Source organism: Rattus norvegicus, chromosome 14 (genome assembly GCF_021556685.1).
Source record: "Rattus norvegicus strain SHRSP/BbbUtx chromosome 14, alternate assembly SHRSP_T2T, whole genome shotgun sequence".
In the NCBI taxonomy this organism is placed as follows: domain Eukaryota; kingdom Metazoa; phylum Chordata; class Mammalia; order Rodentia; family Muridae; genus Rattus; species Rattus norvegicus.
In genome coordinates this window covers 7,915,001-7,930,035 of record NC_141547.1, presented here as the reverse complement: position 1 = coordinate 7,930,035, position 15,035 = coordinate 7,915,001, and the positions used below count along the sequence as shown (strand labels likewise).

The 15,035-nt window shown below is 46.8% G+C and overlaps 1 long non-coding RNA gene across 1 annotated transcript in view; it reads right to left on the bottom strand.

Annotated features, from left to right (window-relative positions):
- Positions 1 to 15,035, bottom strand: part of LOC148001207 (uncharacterized) — a 187,445-nt gene that overhangs the window by 146,296 nt on the left and 26,114 nt on the right. The window lies entirely within an intron of this gene.

The following is a 15,035-nucleotide window of genomic DNA, read 5'->3' as shown; positions in this document are numbered from 1 at the left end:
ACTAGCTCGCAGCACCTTACCTCGACTGGTGTCTGGACCTTTGCGGAAAGGGAGCTAATGGAGCAGGCAGGAGGCACGTCCCAGGCAGGGTTCCTTCTTTTGAAGGGATTAATTAAAGGCCATCTGGGCTCTTCCAGAATTGTGTAAATTGATTTGTTGCTCCTTAAGCCCATAGATGTTTTTAAATCCCCTCGCAGGCCTAAAGGCCATCCTCGCCCATCTTTCCATCTCCTGCTCTTTTCTATTCTTCCTCCGTTCTTGTTTTCACTCTCCCTCCCCCTAGATCATTATCACTCACGAGGGGGCTCACTACTCCGGGGATGAAATCAACTTAACGAGACTATGTATCTCCTGCGTGGTGTCTAACCCTAAGAAAAATGAGATGATTTTTTAAAATTCCTCCTATTATTATTAGTTGGATCACACGAGGCAGGATCACTAAAATTCACGCGACAACTTTAGACAGAGGAATACCTCGGGGGAGACAGGAAGCTGCTGGAAAGTCCGGTCAAGCCCACAACTCTGGGGATTTGAGTGAGCAAGAGACTACTGACTTCTGGGCTAGGATTGGGAGCGATGGTCAAAATGGCTTTGCTCCCTCTGCTTGATCTTTAAGGTCTGGTCAGGGTTGACCTAAACTGAGGAGAAAAAAGAAACCTCTTTGGTCGATCCTGAGAAATCAGGCGGTTGATACACCAGTGTGGGGGCGGGAAGTGTCACAGTAGAGATTTACATCATATCATTGAGTCCAAATTTAAGGTTCAGGAAACAGAAATAGATGCAATAAATGACCCAAGAATAAAAACCGAGCAGCGCCCCGGGGAGTTTGACTCTGAATGTCAAGGTGCTTCCAGTAGGAGGCCTTGATCCTGTCCTCTTACCTCCGCCAAAGCTTGGGTCTTTCACGGGTGTCAACCTGAGGTTGGATTAGAGGTGTGAGCGGAAAGTCTAGGGGTTAATCATCGTTAGCCCCTTTCTTTCACTCGGAGTCGGGTCCGGGGTGGGGGAAGATGATATCTGTCTTCCTCCAGCTCTCCCACCTTTATTAACCTCAAGACTTGGTTAATGCTATCAACCCGGTAGAATTTAGGATCTGACCCTAGGAGAGGTGGGGTTCTGAATGAATGGGAGATACGCTAAGGGGCCTGCCAGCCTCTAGGCTCGGGAGAGAGCTGGAGTGGGTTCAGTCTGCACTTCCAAGCCAGGAAAGGCTTCTGCAGCTTAAACCAGAGAAGAGCAGGCGGCCAATTTCATGGAGCCGCTTCATAGGCGACAGTGGCGGGTCAGCCCCGGCTCGGTTTCTGCCGCTGGAATTTCAATGCCTCTGGCTTCCTCACAAACTACTCCCACTCGGACCCAGCATTTCCTCCGTGGCACAGGATCAGCCAGCACTCGAATGCTGGGCCTCCTGCGATCTGCTCAGGTCCTCGGGGAAGAGCATTCTCAGGAACTGGGTAGGAACAGAAAACCGCAGCTACATGTATTAGAAGTTCTCTGCTCAAAAAGTATCTATCCTGGTAGTTACTGGAATCGTAAAAGGGTTGGTAGTTTTAGAATTGATCGTTTTTTGAATTGAGAATTTAGTATCTAGTATTGGGGAGGGGTGTCAAGAAAGACACACAAGGGACACAGAGAGGCAGAGACACAGAGAGATAGACAAAAAGAAAGACAGAGACACGGAGAGAGACAGAGAAAGTGAGGTACAGAGAGGGGAAGGGAAGGGAGGACGAGAGAGACAGACAGAGACAGACAGACAGACAGCTCCCACTTAACTGCGCTCCGTAGTTACAAAGCTGGGTTCGAAATGAAGAAGTCTTATCCGTTGAGTCTCTGTCATTTATAATTTATAATTAAAATAGTATGATTCTCAATCCTAACAATAAGAAATTCTGGGGACCGTGTACCTCGATCCTTGAGAGGCAAAACGGGGTGTCTGGATTGTTCTTCAGCTGAAGGGCTGCCTGTTTTCCCGACTGTTTGCGCCCGCCTCTGAGGAAAGGTGCCTCTAGCCTGGTGCTGTCCGGAATCTGCCCCCAGGATCCCAGGAGGGTGAGCTGTTGGCTCCACCGGGTGGAGAGGCCAACCTGCCCTCCACTCTTCCGCCCCAGATTCCGGGCGAGCTGCAACGGGTTTGCCAAGGCCTGCCTTGAGGGCTCAGTGGTTTCTGCTTTCAAATGCTCTTGGGGCTCCTGACTGTTTTTCCTTGGGGAATCTCCTAACTCTTACGCACACTTCCTAATGAAGCCGGGCCTTTCCAAACAAGTAGCAACTGTCCGGCTCACCTCGACCCTCCACTTCTATATGTTAGAGAGGCAAGGCTGTGCTTGAAAGCGAATGATTTGCATTTTAATTAAAAATAAATGAAAGCTATTTGGCAAATCCGAGGTTGCAGCAGGAGTTCCCAGGGCAGCGGTGAAGAAGGTGGTGCGCCCCTTGGATTTTCAGCCTAAGGGAGAGCGAGCTAGTGTGCTCAGGCTCCTGTTGCAGCCTGCTCCAGGAATCAGCAGCTTGCGGAATCCACTGGGCTCCATACTCTCCCTTGACCTTTGACGCAGCAGCGCGCCTCCCGCAATAGATATTTCTGCTTTAAGAGAAAGGAACCATCATTAAATCCAGAGTGACAACACGGCATGAATGCGAATGAAACCTTAGCTAACTGTACTTAGTCTCTGCAAAGGTGCCCGTGCTCTGCTCCGAATATGTGAGTGCCAAATGCTGAGGTGCTTGGGGGGGGGGGTAGAAAAGTCATTGCTACAAAAAGGGAGAGAGGGGTATGTGTGTTTATAGCAAATCAAACAACAACAACAAAAACAAAAACAAAAACCAAACATACTAAACAAAAACTCTTCTGAACTTGTTTTGTCGAACCCTCTAGAAGTCTTTAACCACTCCATTTCACCTAGCATTGGGACCTATTCGGGCTGAATACGAGAAAGATTAGTTTTAAGCCAGTGTTAACAAAGTGGGTCCAGCTAGTTGCTGCACAGAAATACAAGGAAGATACAAGAACGTCCCTCAAGATGGCCTAGCCTGGTCTCCGGAGCAGACAGGGGAAGAGATATCATGCGTGGATCTCTTTGCTGAGGTTATGTGTTGTGAGGTGAAAACCGGACCTAGACAGTTCTGCCAAAGGTAAAGAAGACAATTAAGAAAAGAAGACCTAGACTGGGGTCAGCCCACGTCCCGCGGGGCAGCGAAACGCCCTTAGGGGCTTTGCACTTCGTGATCCTCTGCAAGAACGCGCTGGCGATGCACGGTGGGTTCTTCTACCCAAAAATCCCAGTATTTGCCTCAGTTTCCCTGGGGACAACTCTCCTGGCAACCTGCAGTCCAGCACCCCTGCAAAACAGCTACAGTACTCGCCAAGAACTGGAGGGCCCCAACAGAGGAGGACTTCAAAAGGCTCTAGAAGGTTGCGGAAGGGCAAACACAAAATATCTAAAAGGACCTGCGACAATGTAGATTCTCATAGGACTGCAAATACATGGCTTTTCCAACGAAAGTCACCCCTCTCTCTGCCCCCTGACCTATTTGCAAGCCTTGGTTTGCCATCTTGATTTGAAATATATATTCTGGAATATGGGAGCAGGTTGAGAATCACATGCTTGAAAAAAATAATAAATGTCTGTTGGTTTCCAGAGTTAACTCACAGAAGAAAATGCTAGGCCAGTCTGACGCCTCAGATTTGATCTGGAGTGATGCTGTGAGAGACAAGCTTACATACACGAGGATGGGCAAACCAGAGTGCTTTTTTGATAGACTCCATAAGCCGGTTTCTCCCGCGGGAGTGCGCGCCTGAGTGGGTGGGTGGTGGTCCTTGCCGCCGGCTCCCGGTGCGGCTTCTTATTCTTTCGTACAGAAGGGGAAAAAAGTTATTTATTCCCGAAGCCTTTCGGCCTACGCGCCCTTGTGAAACCCTGTGCACTTATCGCCCTCTTGTGGAAAAAAAATTCTTAGCATTTCTCTAACGCGAAGGAAGAACCGGAGGACTTTCCTTTGGGGTTTCAATGGCACAGGTCGCCCATGTGGGTAACCCTCGTGGTACTCGGTACTCATTGGCGTTTGCTTAATTTCTATCTGTTCCACCAAATTTATGGCGTGAAGGATGACTCCGTTAGCTCTTCCTTTAATTCAGGTACCAATCGAAAATGAACTATGTTAGTGTTTCCAGATTAAGAGTTTCTTTGTGTAACACTAGCTGTCCTGGAACAACCAGGAATGAACATACATGTATGTATGTATGTATGTATGTATGTATGTATGTATGTATGTATGTATGTATGTATGTATGTGGGCTTTTGAGACAGGATTTCTCTGTGTAGTCCCGGCTGCCCTGAAACTCACTCAGAGATCTGCCTGCCTCTGCCTCCCCAGTACTGGAGTTAAAGGCATGCACTGCGGAGAGAATATCTTATAAATACCATCTGTCAATATAAAAGCTGATGACCAATGAGCTGAGGCAGGAAATAGGGGGGCGGGACAATGGCAGGAAGGAGAGGATTCTGGGAAATAGTAAGAGATAAAAGAGAGACACAGTCTAGAGTTAGACCTAGAAGACTGAATAAACCAACAGGGGGGATGCTAAGGAAGAAGCTGGCCAGGACGGAAAGAGAGGGGACTAACTACATGGTAGACATAGACTAGTTAAGACGGCTTAAATAAGTTAGGAGCTAGTCAGGGAATGAACGACAACAACAAAAAAACAACAAATAAAAACAAACAAGAAACCAACAACAGAAAAAAATCAGGAGAGACCAAAAGTTTAGTCCACACAGGAGCAGATATAAGACAGTGATGCTTAATAAACAAAAACAACCTTGTCTGGAGACTACTTGAGTGTCAAGGTCCGGTCCCTGATTTTCCCCTTCACCATCAACCCCTGCCAGAAGTCACTTCTCCTTAACATGCCGTGATGTGGTGACAGGAATAGCAGCTAACAAGTGCTCAGTGTTCTAAGTAATTTACTGCACTCATTCAACAGCTCTGCAGGTTTGGCATCACAAACATCCCACTGCGGGGTCAGGCTGTGGAACAGAAAATTTAAGAATTCTGCTCAAGATTGATAAATACAAAGTTAGGAATTCACCTATACACACACCTCTCAATCTGGCTCCAGGGCCACCCATGCTTTTAATCGGTATATTACCACTCTTCTGTAATATAATAAGAAGGGGGAGGGGGAGGAAGAGGACGAGGAAGAGGAGAGGTTGAAATGTGTGTAAAAGACATGGAGCTGGGAATGTAGCTTAAAGGTAGAACATTTACCCAGCATGCCACTCAAAGGCCTGGGTTGCATGCACAGCTCTGGGGAAAAAAGAAAATAAGGAAATAAAAAGCACATGAGAGTAACTTGGATAATGCAAATTGTCAGGTGACCCTACATTTTCTTTATAGCAAAAATATAATTCTCCATATCTTGGGCAGGAAAAATATTTTGGACCGTATCAAATAAGGAATTACTCTCTGAAACAAGTAACCTTGACTTATGCACAAGTCATATACGTAAGTTTCAAATTAATTTTATTTGTTGTTATTCGTTCAAGTCAGAACACTTTTTGTTTCTGTTTCTGCTCTTGTGGCCTTGGGTGTCTTACCCTGGGCTTTACATGCACACCCTCAGCCCAGGCTTTTGAGAGATCTATTTTTAATTTTTAATATTTGGAAAACAGAGTCTCACTCTGCAACTCAGGCTGGCCTTGAACCCTTGGCCATTCTCTGCAGTCCTCCCACCCCACCCTCTCCATTTCTAGGCCATGATAGGAACTACCACTTCTGGCCCTTTTATAACTTTTTCATTCGAAATACACGAAAGCCAGATTCACATCACTATTCTCTCAATCTATCAGGACAGCTGATCATACAGTTGCTTAAGGAATCTAGATCGATGCTCTAAAATGCCACTTCATTTTGAAGGTCAGTTATCTTCAAAACAAACTAATCAACCTTAAAAAAAAATCACCACACAGTAACCCATTGGCTACCAAGAAAAGTATGTTACCTGGTGTACTTCAGGCGATGGACTTATGATTACTGAGTAGGCACAACTGTCTTTGGTCAGTTTTGCAAAGACATCAACCAATCAGAAGAAAGGCTGCACCGGCATCAACCAATCAGAAGGAGGGCGACACAGGCCTCAGCAAATCAGGAGTGCTGCACAGGTGTCAACTCACCGGAAGGGATGCCCTATCTGTTGGAAAAGATGTGCTGTTACTTTGTTTTTGCCGAAGGCTTGGTTTGAGATGGAGTCTTTTGACTTAGCCCAGGCCGGTCTCGAACTCAGTGTCAAACTTGTCTTAGAGACAAGACTTGTTCCAAATTTGTGATCCTTCTGTCTCAGCCTCCTAAGTACTAAGATCACAGACACACACCATGCCCCACTATTTATCTGCCTGAGGTTTTACAAAGAAAGCAATCTTTCAACTTCTTATTGCTTGTGGACATCTTCCCAGCTGTGACCTCGTATAGGTTAATCACTCTGTTTAAACTTGGCACATTGTCGGGCTACTAACTCAGTTGCTCTTTTGCCAATGTTCTTGCTTTAGGTGTCTTTCCCTGGACCTATTTTACGGAGATAACTGCTAGAAGCTATGGAAATTAAAGGAACCAGGACTTCCTGATGTCTGTGATGTGGTAGAAGAGTGGTCCTTGGGGAGGAAGAAGATACTTCAAAGGCAGAGCTTAGATGACTCAGAAAGAGCAAATGATTCTCTCTCCAGGATTATCCTTTCTTTTGGTTGGGACCTCAAGTTGCCCAGGTGCTTTGCACCAGCAGAACCTAATCTAGGAAGAACAGTACTCTCCCATAATGGTGAAGCCCTTGTAGAAACAAGTTCATCCCTACCCCTGACACTCATTTTCCATGGTGTTTCTCCAGGCTGTCAGTATGACTTAATGTCATGTTCTAACATGGTCGAGTGAGTGCTTCTGGAGAGCAAGAAAAGAACCAGTTGTCCACATCTGGGCTAGGATGCTGTGGGGAAAACTTTTTAGACCATTTGGGCTGGCTGTTAAGCTCAGTGACTTCTCTCTCTCTCCCATAGAAGTGTCACCTCACCTTAGGAAAGAGCAGCAGTAGGCAGTATGAAGTCACCATTTGTGGTTTTTACAGAGAGTGTATTGATGGAGTTCAGAGATTGCTACGAATAATGATGACAAGGACCAAGCCAGCCTAGGAAAGTTGTCCTAAACCCCAATAGAACTAGACTGCCTTTCTATAATGACCATGTGCTAAGGATCATTCAGGATCCTGAGATGGCATTTATAGTAATGTGATCTAACATTGTACAAAATGGAGAGAGCTGCAGAGAGCCTGGACTGCGAGAGAGGGGGGGGAGGGAGGGAGGGAGGGAGGGAGAGGCAGAGAGAGACAGAGAGAGAGTAGCAGAAAGACAAGCTGCAATTACACGCAGTTCTACATGTAGGTATGCAGTGGCCACGCTCACCTGTGGCATCACCACAAACACAATAGCACTGGTTGGGTATAGAGATTTACATGTGGACACCGTTAGCACGGACGAGCCATCTAGAAATAATGAATTGTGTAATTTATGTTCTAAATGTATATGGAGGTTACCGTCCTGGGTAATTCAATGTTTACAGAAACTATGTAGCTTTGGTTTTTATATAAAATAGTAAACTTGAGGCTCAAAAAATAAGGTTTGCTCCATATATGAATGTCCGTTGGGAAATTTGAAAGTTTATTTATTTTTTTTTTAGGATATGTACTGCAGACATCTGGTCTCCTGGCTGTCACTGTTAACTGCTGATACCACCTCTAACCAGGCTGAGCAGGGAAATATGCCCTCAGATTGCTGTATGCGCTCACCGAGAATCACTTTATATCATAGGACTTTAAGTTCTTCCCATATGTGAAGATCCACAGCAACGACACACATAGCATCCTATGTCATTCCCCAAACACAGGACAAGAACATTATTACTGTCGTTTCATTGACCCAGAGACTTAGCTCCAACCACTGATGTGAGAGGTCAAAGTCACTCCCAGAACCATTGGTCTCAAACGTGGGGACGAAGGTAGAATAAGTCACATGACTGCCAATAACCAGTAGACAGCTGCCTCTCACTTGTCTATCTAACCCTGGGCTGTGAGATACAGTAACCATTCATATTACTGTAACCCTCAGCTCGTGATACACTAACCATTCATATTACTGTAACCCTCAGCTGGTGATACACTAACCATTCATATTACTCTAACCCTCAGCTGGTGATACACTAACCATTCACAGGACTCTGCTCCTTAAGGATACACTCAGTTGCCTCCCACTTGCTGGTCTAATCCTGCGCTGTGAGACACAGTAACCACTGTCATTTGCTCTCTCCCTGAGAATCTGCCTACATCTCACACACCAAAAGGGGACTCAAACAGAACTGAAGCAGGTAAGGTGGGGACTGAGAAGGAACCAGAAGCATTGTTTGAGTTTAAATTAATTTAAACTAAAAGGCATGTTTTGTGTTTTGGTGGTGGTGGTTGTGGTGGTGGTGGTTTTGTTTTGTTTTGTTTTTTCTTTTTAAGACAAAGTTTCTCTGTATAGGCCTAGCTGTCCTGGAGCTCACTCTGTAGACCAGACTGGCCTCAAACTTCAGAGATCTGCCTTCCTTTGCCTTCCAAGTGCTGGGATTAAAGGCATGACAAAGGTCAGATGCCCAAGAGATGCATGAAATTGGTGCAGTGCCAGCACCAGGAAGTGGACATAGGAAAAAAGAGTGTGTGTGGTGGGGGGTATTGTACAACATGAGAGAAAGAGGGAGCTGGGTGTAGAGAGAGTGGAACCCTGGACAGCGGCAGAGACAGACCCTGCCAGTCAGCAGTGTACCAATGCTATCCAACTGATTACTAAACTTCCAGGGCTCCTCCATGTGATTCACCTCCCCCGCCCCCGCCCTGTCTTCTCTCTCTCTCTCTCTCTCTCTCTCTCTCTCTCTCTCTCTCTCTCTCTCTCTCTCTCTCTCTCTCTCTTTCTCTTTCTCTCTCTCAATCTTTTTTTAAAATTTATTTATTTATTTTATGTATGTGAGTACACCATCACTCTCTTCAGACATACCAGAAGAGGGCATTGGATCCCCAGCAACCATGTGGTTGCTGAGATTTGAACTCAGGACCTCTGGAAGAGCAGTCAGTGCTCTTAACCACGGAGCCATTTTTCCAGCCCGATCCCTCTCTCTTGTAAACTGCTCTCAGTACAGACAGGCTATGCTCAGCCTCTGCCTGCACTCTATGCCTTCCTGAGCTTATCATGCCATTCTTCGTCACTACTGCATCTATGTAACCCCAGACACACTCTTCCCAGACCTATGCTTCTGTATGCCAGGCCTGCGTCATCCCATTTTGCAGGCCTGGTACTTCACTCAGGACCAAGCTCACAGTGCCCAACACTCATCAGTCCACACAACCTCACCTACCATGTCTTCTTGACCCTAATTAGGCACCAGTGGGAAAAATGCACGTGCCCCCCCACCCCCAGAGAGAACACATATATAATTAACTTTCAACTTATTACAAATCAGGTGACATTAAAGTCTGGGTGTTTGCTATCATGCTGAGTACCCAGTGCCACTGTGAGAACTGATAAAACACAGATCTTGTGTGTGCGTGTGTGTGTGTGTGTGTGTGTGTGTGTGTGTGTGTGCGCGTGCCTGTGCATGTGTGTATGTGAGACAGGGTCTCATTATAAACCTCTGGCTCTTCTGGAACTCACCATGTAGACCAGACTGGCCTTGAACTCACAGAGATCTGCCTGATTCTGCCTTCCCAGTGCTGGGATTAAAGATGCGCACCACTATACCCAGCTAGATCACGACTCTTGCCTGAGACCCTGTTTCATCATCTTTGAAGAAAGGGGTGCAATATACAGAATTCCAGGGTGTCATTCTGCAGCATTTTTCAGTGTGTTTGAAAAAAAATGTAAGCTAAGTGTTACAGGAGGTGAGGTTTGCAGTGTCACTGCAAGGTGGAGACTTCGGGGAGAAGTCCTCTTGAAGGAATGGCAGGGTTTGCATGAAGAGAGGGAAGAGGATTCTTGCTCTGGACAGAAAAAGGAAAGGGTTCAAGTTGCCAAGAGAAAAACCAATGTGACATGACAAGGGGGAAGTCACCGGGAAGGCACTTAGTTCTTACCAAGTGCTGTATCTGTGTGGGAGAGGAGCATCTGTGTGGGAGAGGAGCATCTGTGTGGGAGAGGAGCATCTGTGTGGGAGAGGAGCATCTGTGTGGGAGAGGAGCATCTGTGTGGGAGAGGAGCATCTGTGTGGGAGAGGAGCATCTGTGTGGGAGAGGAACATCTGTGTGGGAGAGGAGCATCTGTGTGGGAGAGGAGCCTCTTTGTGGAGGCTGAAACTGAGCTTTGCCCCAGAGTATCTGCTTTCTCAAAATGCCCTTAGATCATGGAAGTCACTGGGTTCTTCCCTAGGTGTCCGCCCACAATTCCCTGGATTTACTTGTGAATTACTCCACTGCCCACACCTCCAACAGGACAGGAAACAGACAGACAGACAGGAAGAATGGAACTCAGGGAGAATCCAAAGCATCTACCCAGTGCTTGGAGGGTTCAGTCTAACGCCCATCAAAATGAGCAGGTGAGAAGGGCAGCCCAGTCGGTAAAGCACTCCACACAGCATCAGGAATGGAGGAGGAATGGTGTCTGTGGTGGCCACCTCTCTGTAAATGTCCTGCAGGAGGACCTGATTGAGGACTGCCTGAGAGATTAAGGATTGATGGTGCAGACAGTGCCAGCCAATCAGGAACTGCTGTTTAGAAGAGAGGCTTTCTTGGGCTGGGGTGTGGGTGGAGGGTGTTAAAGGAGCTTGCCATGTGGTTCTTGCCTGCTCCTGGAGTCTGTGTCATTGACTCTGCTCCACCTCACCTCCAACCTCCAAGGAAGGGTAGGGTCAGGCAGCCAGAAGTCCAGGGCACAGGCATTACAGCATCAGGACCTGCTTTGGATCTCTACCACTCACGTTAAATACCTGCACAGCACATCAGTAATGCCAGAGGTCAGGGGACAGGAATGCACAGGCGGATAGATGTCTTAGGGCTCACAGTGACAGACCTCACCTCACAAAATAAAATGGATATTGATAGAGGAAAACACCAGCATCGGCATCCACAGACACATCATCCTACACAGGTATGTTCACACAAACATGTACACTTGCATACAACATACACAGACACACACACACACACACACACACACCACATACATACACACCACACCACACACACACACACCACATACACACACACACATACCACAGACACACACACATACACATACAACACACTACACATACCACACACACCACACACACACACACTACACACACCTCACACACACACATACACACACACCACATACATACACACCACACCACACACATACCACACACACACACCACACACACTATACATACACACCACATACACACACACCACACACACACACCACATACACCACATACACACACACACACATACCACAGACACACACCACACACACTATACATACACACCACATACACACACACCACACACACACACCACATACACCACATACACACACACACACATACCACAGACACACACACACACACCACACACACACACCACATACACCACATACACACACACCACACACACACACCACATACACCACATACACACACACACATACCACAGACACACCACACACACACACACCCCACATACACCACATACACACACATACATACCACAGACACACACACATACACATACACATACAACACACTACACATACCACACACACCACACAAACACATGCACCACACAAACACACCACACACACTATACATACACACCACACACACACACCACACACACACACACACCACATACACCACATACACACACACATACCACAGACACACACACACATACACATACAACACACTACACATACCACACACACCACACACTACACACACCTCACACACACTACACACACCTCACACACACACCACACACCACACACATACCACACGCACACACACACACCACACCACACACACCACATACACACACACACCACACACATACCACACACACACCACATACACCACACACACCACACACACATCACACACACACACCACACACCACACCACATACACACACACACATACCACAGACACACACACATACACATACCACACACTACACATACCACACACACCACACAAACACACACACCACACACCACACACCACACACACCACACACACCACACACACACATACCACACACACACATACATACATCACACACACTACACACACACCATACCACACACACACACATACACATATCACACACACACTACACACACACCGTATCTCACACACACACATACCACACACACTATACATACACCACACACACACATACCACACACACTATACATACACCACACACACACATACCACACACACTATACATACACCACACACACACATACCACACACACTATACATACACCACACACACACATACCACACACACTATACATACACCACACACACACATACCACACACACTATACATACACCACACACACACATACCACACACACTATACATACACCACACACACACATACCACACACACTATACATACACCACACACACACATACCACACACACTATACATACACCACACACACATACCACACACACTATACACACACACACACACACACACACACACACACACTACACATAAAAGATATCAGTTGGAGGGGACATTAACTACTAAAAAACAGAGACTGGTAGTTGCCCAAGCCAGTCTTGAGAATCTCACCTCAAGAGTCAAAGCCAAACATCGACCCATTCAGATGGCTCAGAGAATAATTGTCAGTGTTTGTAACCATCGGTGTGAGACTGTCTTGCCCTGGGACTAGCATGGACTAGGATTTAGAAGGCCTGAAATCCTGCAGCCAGCAGGGTTCCAAACTTGGGTGGACCCAGTTTTACTCTTCAGCATAGTAAGAGTAAGGAGATCGCTGCTGAGGCCGTGTTTATGCCACTTTCTGATGTTTGTATTCTTTGGTCTCATTAGCCAAGTACTCAGGTGCACACAAAAGGAAGACATGAGGCAGGTCCGAAGCTTATGACAGAAGGAGGCAGCCTGGAAGCCCAGAGCACGCTAAGGAAGGACGTACTGAAACCCTGCAAACCAGCGCTGAAGTCTGACTTCCAAAGAACTTGCCTTCTGGGCCTCCTCCCGGGGGCTGTGAGCGGTGACCCACGTGAGCGCAGCTCACTCAGGTTTAATTCGACATAGTTTGCATTATGTTGATTTCTTACAGCCAAATCATTTGCACAGCACGGATCTCCTCAGTGTTCTGAACCTGTTACAAGGGCTGGTTCGCTCCCTATGAACCCTCAATAGAATTCCTTCAAACGTATATATTATGTCAAGGGGTTGAATTGCAGCCAGTAGATGCAAAGGATGGCACAGGTACCTGTTGCCACTTGGGTTATGAAGGCATGCCTGGACAAACACAAAGGTGTCTGAAAGTCGGATCAAATCTAGGACCTAGGCAATGTTCAGCGCTGGAGCCTATCGATTTGTGGTTTGTGCCAGGGATCCATCCCAGGGCTGCACAGATATGCTCAGCATCTACTTCACCACTGTTTCATGCCCTCAGCCTGGACATTGGAATTTTAAAACTAACGTGCGCTTTTAACATTTCTGGAGTATAGTGAACTGGTAGGGTGAGGTATTAAGAGTCAGCAAGCATTGATTCTAGCACTTTCCATCTTTAATTTTCATCCTGAAATGAGTATATGTAAATACACGCCTGGGTAGAAAGTTTCACCTAGGAAGCAGAACATATACTAAACAGTCGGGAGCCACCCAAGTATTCATCAGCTGATCCATGAGGAGATACAATGGGATAGAGTTGCACAGTGGAATATTACTCGGCAATCAAAAAGAACGGAAGTCTGGAAGTCTGAGGAAATGCTCAGTGTTTGAAGCATTCGCTGTGCAAATGTGAAGACCAGAGTTCAAATCTGGAGAACGCACACAAGTACTGAGTGGGTGCAGTGATCCATCTGTATTTCCAGTGCTCGGAGGGTGACAGGGCGAGCCTTGCCAACTGATAGAGTCCACCTCAATGCAGAGGGGGAGAGGGGCTGAGGGAAACTCCTGATGTCAACCAGCTCGTGGCTCCTGGGAGGTATGGTGAGGGCTGTGGGTGGCTCTATTGGGGGTACAGGACAATCAGGTTATAATTTCACAACTGTGAATTTATTACAAACTGCTGGACTCTGTGCTTAGTAATTGGAGAATTTTATGGTACATGAAAACAAAGTTTATTGAAACTGTTAAAAATTATGGGAAGAGGGTTGGGGATTTAGCTCAGTGGTAGAGCGCTTGCCTAGGAAGCGCAAGGCCCTGGGTTCTGTCCCCAGCTCCGGAAAAAAAAAAAATTATGGGAAGAAATGGGATTGCGGAGAGGACCGAGTATAGAGATTCAAGAGGAAGATGTGCTGGGTGGGCAGAACACAGTACAGTCTTCACCTGAAGAAGCAGTTAACAAGAAGGAAGATAAAACGCAAGTTAATGTAGCTGTGCCGGACTGGAGCTGCCGTACTTGCCACAGTGCACAGTCCCATCTACGTCTTTAAGACCCCAAAGGTTCCTTGCAGAGCAGGGACCTGAGTGTACCCCTGAGTGTACACACCGCACTCATCCTGGGTTTAGTCTACGCCAGTCTTTGATGTGAGACAGGGTCTCGCTGTGTACCCCTGGCTGGCCTGACATTCACTGTTCTAATTAGGATGACCTCAAATATAGGGATCCTCCAGCTTCCGTCTCCAAAGTGCTGGGGTTTCATGTATGTGCCACCAAACCTGGCTTTTAATTTTTAAAATCACAAAAAAAAAAAAAAAAGGAAAAGATTTCCCTATGTGGTGCCCTTGGAGCAGCCCAGTGGGAACTGAGACTGGCACCCCACCCCCAAGCCCCACCC